Source organism: Dermacentor silvarum, chromosome 2 (genome assembly GCF_013339745.2).
Source record: "Dermacentor silvarum isolate Dsil-2018 chromosome 2, BIME_Dsil_1.4, whole genome shotgun sequence".
In the NCBI taxonomy this organism is placed as follows: Eukaryota; Metazoa; Arthropoda; class Arachnida; order Ixodida; family Ixodidae; genus Dermacentor; species Dermacentor silvarum.
This window is the reverse complement of record NC_051155.1, coordinates 23,820,620-23,827,283: the sequence shown is the minus strand read 5'-3', so window position 1 is coordinate 23,827,283 and position 6,664 is coordinate 23,820,620.

The window sequence follows — 6,664 nt, the reverse complement described above, 5'->3', positions numbered from 1 at the left end:
CTGCCTGGACTAGAACCTCAATCCAGTGTTGCTACAAGTACTACGCTCATCGTAGGATTCGACGCATTTTTCCTGCGTCATGTGGACAGACTCAGCGAGTACACTGATCTGGATCCGGGGTGACTATAACAAGTTGGGTCAGTTTGTAAACCATAGAGTGACTGAAATCGCAGCAGTTGTTGATCCACTGCTATGGCTTTACTGCCCAGGAGAAGACAACTCGTCAGATTTATTGACTAGGGTCGTATCTGTAAAAATCCTACGTATATGTCGCAGCTGGCGGAGCGGACTTGAATGGTTATCTCATCCAAGATCAACCCGGCCTACAAAATCAGATGTGAACACACAGATCAACGAAGAGTCAGAGTGTGACATACAACATGTACTTTTTCAAGATCCGGGAAAAGTCGACACCCTTATTGGCGTAAGGAAGTTTAGCAAGCTGCAGAAGCTCCTGCGCGTCACCCCCTGGGTATTTTGATTTGTGGATCGAAGCAGTCGCACTCAAACGTCGCTCGGAGGAACTATTTCGACAGAGGAGCTAAACAAGGATGAAATGTTCTGGATCTGTCGTGTCCAGCTCGAAGTATTCGCGAATCAAATTGAACACCTTCAGCTTAGAGACACCGTCACGAAACACTCCGTACTGCGCGATCATACTTAGCTGGTGGTACTTACCATACATACCTAGACAAAAGCGGGCTGCTTCGACTTAATGAGCGACTTGAAAACAAGGACGCTAGGGAGCCCTCTCTAATAAGTTCTGCGCATTTTCTGGTCAGACATTTCTTTCTTGCCTCTCCAGAGCTAACTAACAGTGACTACAAAACTCGAAGTGTTCAGGCTACGCGACGCGACGTCATCGAAGAACTTAAAATCCCTAGATGTATTTGGCCACTGGGACGAGTCGTAGACGTCTGTCCCGGTCAAAATGGAATGACTTGAGCCTGCCATATGAAAGCTCACGATGCCAAGTTTATAAGGCCAGTGCAGAAATCGCACAAGCTCGAATTGGACAACACTGCTGGGGGGCGTTGTCCAATTGTCATACTGCTGTAGAAGTAGTATGTAGAAAAAGACGAATAAACGGGCGCAGGCGGTCACTGTGAAGAGAAGAATAAGTTGGAACGATGAGTAGCTCTCTGTCTGGTTTCTTCGCGTCTCATTAGTTTCCGACATGTGCTTTGTACTATTTTTGCCTGTTCCTTATATTCGTCATGCATGCCTTCACGGGGCCTCTTCAATTTGTCCCAGACTGCCCTGGACTGCTTGAGACGCTATTAAATTCGATGAGCGTTGGCGTACGCAGCTTATCGGACAGTCCTGGACTGTTTGGGACAGCAAATCAAAGAAGTGCCACTGTTACTAAGCGGAAAAACTCAAGTTGTCACCACCAGCATATTTATTATGAAACCTCTTGTTGGTATCAACCTTTTGCCAAGTACGTAATGATCTACGCAATAGATGCAGTTAAATACAATGGCAGATTGCAGATATTACAAACTAAATGGGTGCACATAATGAAAAACTTCCTCTGTCTTGCGGAGAAGAACTGGACACTGAAAATACAACATAATGCCTTCTTTTAGTTTCTGAAAGGCAGAACGAGCACTTAACGCACGAACCAATACAGGTATATCATATACGCACACCAGTTAAGCATAAACATGCTAAAGGACAAATAGAATGACAGTAAAGGTAACGCTTGAAAAGGAACGGTTCTTTCATAAACAACAAGACAAGTTCTTAGGTGAGCAACAGCGCAGTGCTAGCTACACTCTTTCCAGTAAAATAAAGCACAAATGGCACAACATGAGACTTCTCAAGAAAAAAAACGGAATTCACTTATCGAAACATCAAACCACTCTTTGACTAGCTTTGTATTCAACAATAAGAAAAGGAAAGAAAGAAATAAAGAAGACCCAAAACAGAAATATCTTATAGAAATAAAGTTCGTAGAGACGGAACATTCATATAGGGACGGATTACCAGCGAAGCTGTTTAGGCTGCATACATGGACTGCATAAATGCGCTGTATACATTATGAAATCAAATTTTTTTTTCATACGCAACGCAACCACTGCTGCAGCCATGCCGGCACCTCCGACGCGCGTGCCGTTATAACCACAGAAGCGCAGGCCACGTGCACAGGCGCCGTCGCCACAAAAGCTCCTGCAGCAGCGCTGGCACCTCCGACACGCGTGGCGGTATAGCCAGGCCCCGCACACTCTCAAGTTTCAGCGATCGCCACAGAGGGAGAAAATCAATCGCGGCACGTTCCAGCATGAGGCGCATAAGTGGCACTACTGTAATTTGGTCGGATACTTTAATTTGTATTTTTTCTGCGAGGGGCGCTCAAGGCAGCTAAATATTGGATCTATATATGTACCGATAATAACCGACAAATATAATTGCAGACCATTGTTTTTATTGGACTTCTGTTATTAAAGTGTCTTCAAGCAGTCTTGAAGGCCCGTACAAACAGGGCTGGGTGTCGCTGATACACGATTGAACACAAAAAATGGAAAAACGACCTAAATAAAGTTTTTCTAGTCCAGTCAGCATCAAAAGTAACCACCAGCCGAACGCACGAACTTTGTCGTCGTCTCCTTCTATTGCATGTCGTGCGACACATATAAAGCAACAAGTTATAAGGCACGATGGCGTGCTCGTGGTGGTATTATCTCACGCGAAGAATGTGAACTGCATTAAGCATTGTCGTTGACTTCCACTTATACGTAATACATAAAGGGTGTTTTTCCAAGTGTGCCGTGATAAAGACTGTGCTTACTAGCCTGCTTAACTAAAACGTAAACGTGCCGTGTACTGCGCTCAGACACACTATATGCATGGGGCTGCTGAGACCTAAGTTTATTAAAAGAAGTTAGTTTCCCGGTCACCAAGGGTTGCGGGAAACGTGGTCTGTCGGCTGGTTTTTCACCATTTTGTGGCCCAATTTAACCCGCCAATTTAGCTTGCGGCGGCAAGTAGCCTTACAAAGGCTTTCACCACCCTAAAACAACGCTGCACGTAGGCTCCCGACGGAACCCGCGCGCGAAGGTGAAGTTGGACAAAAAAGCTGCAGTTGCCGGGAAGCCTGATAAGCAGCCATAGATATCTGAATGCTATCGCGTTCCACTCTTAAAGGGGAATCTTAAGCGTCCCCCAACACGCGTAGTGGTAATTCTGAGACTTGCGCAGCTTCGGCTATATGCCACGTACTCAGATATCGTCCCACGTTGCTTTGGAACTCACTTACCAAGGTTGCCCATGAGCATGGATACATGGCGACCACTGGATGACGCCGACGCAGTGACGATGGAATGACGAAGAAGGAATGATGTCGATGAAACGAGAAAGGTGCATAACGAGGATGACACGACGATGTTGATTCTTAAATTATGGCGAGGGCGTACCAAAGACATGACGACGACGACAATAAGTGCTCGGCCACGGTGTGACGACTATACGGTATGACGACAACCGGATGAAGAAGCGGGAATGACGCACGACCAAGACGACATGACGATGACTGCACGACGACGGATGCATGATGGCGTCTGTGTGACGACGGGATGACGAAGGTGGCGTGACAACGGCGAGATAATGACGATTGAATTACGACTGCATGATTACGATAAGGCAAACAATTGGAATGACAATGACAAACAATTGGAATGACGTCGGTGTATCGACTAAGGTGGTGTCACGACCACGGCACGACGACAATGGTATGACGATATGACGATGGTGAAAGGACAGTGTGACGGCGATGGCATGACGAGAGTCGGATTGCCACGCGACTGGCGCACTTTATGTGTATTCGCGGGCTGCTTTCACGCTCGGTAAAACACTTTTATGTAGCACGTTTTGAGCAACAGAAAGCTGTATAAGGAGTTTTTCATGTTGCTCTACAATTTTCTCATTGACAATTTGATAATTAGGGCAGTACTTCTCGAGTTAGAGAATTAATTACAATTACCTAATTTAATCTCAGTAACGAAAAAATTACTGGCCGCTACTCCACTGTACTGGAAACAATACGCACTAGGTTTTCTTTGCGTAACGCCGTTCCTCTTTTTTTAAAAATCGTGCTGTGATAGCTGGGACACCCTTTATATATATATGTATTATAAGGAACCGTTTATTCCAGCCGAGCCCGAGCTACGACGAAGAAGAACAAGCTGTGCGGCTGATGATGATGATAAATACAGATGGGGAATTTGTACAAGTGATGATGATGTGTAGAGATGAAGAGTCAGTCATGGGTCGCGCTCACAAGCAGAAGCAGAACCTTGCATGCGGTCGAGAATAGTTCGGCAGTATGGGTCGGCACGTTGGTGGGAAACAAGGACAGATTGGAGATTAGGTTTCAGCCAGTCGAGCGTTGAGACGTACAAGGGTGAGGAGGTGGACTCGATCAGTACGATTAGGCGATGATGAGTCATTATTGCTCCGCAAAGGGTAACGAGATAGAGCATCTGCGTCTTGGTGACTTTCCAGACCAGTGTGTAACATCGAAATCGTACTCGATGTTACATACTATCGTACATCGAAAACGTATCACCGATAGAGCACTGCACGGGCCGATCTTTTCAGCCCGAGCCCGGCCCGGGCCCGTTTTCAAGTTGGGCGGCCCGTCTGAGCCCGATCAAAACTTTTATGGCGAGACCCGGGCCCGGCCCGGGCCCGGAAATAATCTACGTTACCCACCCGGCCCAGCCCGCCACCCCTTTACCTTAGGTCAGAGCCCGGCCCGAGCCCGGCTCGAAACTGTTCCAAACCCGGCCCGAGACCAAAAAATACATGTTTTTCAGAGTTGAGACGCCCGAGAATAACTCGCTGCACGTTACATGCACACCACCAGAAAGCCCGAGCCCGGCCCGGGCCCGCGTCAAAAAACCCGAGCCCGGCCCGGGCCCGGGTCAAAAAGCAAACGCCGTGCCCGAACCCGGCCCGAGCCCGTGAAAAAACTGCTCTACCCGGCCCGGCCCGGCCCGTGGGCGGGGCCGGGACGGGTAGAGCAGTTTTTTCACGGGCTTTCGGGCTTCGGGCTTTCGGGTAAGCCCGAGCCCGTGCAGTGCTCTAATCACCCAGCGACCAAGGTGACCCGATAGGTTCTTTAGCGACCCTAGCCAGCACAGTGCGTGATGGTCAATGACGACTGTAAAGTGGCGGCTGTGGAGGTATGGCCGAAACTTTTGCACTGCCCAAACAACAGCAAGGCACTCTTGTTCGGTGATGGTGTAATTTTTCTCGGCAGCAGTCAGCGTCCCACTGGAGTAAGCAATGACTCGTTCACGCAAGGTGGTGTCACATTGCAGGAGAACAGCACCGAGACCATGACTACTGGCGTCAGTGTGAATGATAATAGCTGCACTTTGGTCAAAGTGGCACAGTACCGGGTTGGACGTCAGGGCCTGCTTGAGTATCAAAAAGGCCCTTTCACATTCGGCGGACCAAACAAAGGGCGTGTTATTTGAGAGGAGTTGACGGAGCGGAGACGCAAGCGCAGCGAAGTTGCGTATGAAGTGCCGGAAGTACGAAGCCAGTTCGAGAAAACTGCACAGGTCTTTTTGGCGCAGAGGACGAGGAAACTCATGTACGGCGGAAAGTTTCTCGGGGTCTGGTCGAATGCCTTCTTTGCTGACTAAGTGCCCCAGAACTTTGATAGTCTTGCCTGCGAAAGGGCATTTTTTCGTGTTGAGCTGTAGGCCAGCGTTTGCGAGGCAGGTTAGCACTTGATCAAGACGCTGCAGGCGTTCTGGGAATGTGGCTGAATACAATACGATGTCGTCGAGATAGCAAAGACAAGTCTTCCATTTTAAAGCGCGCAGGACATTATCAAGCGTTCGAAGGTGGCAGACGGATTGCAGAGCTCAAAGGGCATCACATTAAACTCGTATAGCCCATCTGGCGTGGCAAAAGCGGTTTTTTCCTTGTCGAACTCTGACACTGGTATTTGCCAGTAGCCGGATCTAAGATCAAGACTAGAAAAATATTCGGCACCATGTAAAGCATCTAGTGCGTCGTCGATCCCTGGCAAAGGATAAACATCCTTGCACGTGACCAGGGGCTGGAGCAAAGTCGTATTATATTCCGTCGAAGCATGTCCGATACATTTTTCTTGATGATTTCGCCCTCCTTATGAGACACGCGATATGGCCGCGGGTGAACAATGTGGGAGCCGTCAGTGTGCATGCGACGAGTCGCAGCAGCTGTCATAGCGAGGGCTGGCGAATTGATGTCTGTCACACACGCCGTGAACAAGACGCCAACGCCGGACCAAATTCCAAAGCCGACTTATCAGCTTCTGCAAATAATCCCACGAAAGCAAGGACAATTAGTAAGGGGCCCTCTGGTGCGCCAGCGAATGCCGGTTGCTCTCCAAAGATCGAGTTAGAGCCCAGAGTTGTCAAAACGCAACAAAATATATTGCACACACACGTGCACACTTCGGCTAGACACATCACAATACAATTCAGATGGGTATTCACAAAACACAGGAAAATAATTCACGACAAGCACTAAGAGTCCAACACGTAAAGTACAAAACGAATAGGAACTCTAAGTGTCCAATCGTTTTCACCCGTGCTGGTCTTGAGCCAGACGATCTCGGCGTAGCTCGAGGCAAATCTCGAAGAAGCAACTTGTTCCGGAAATG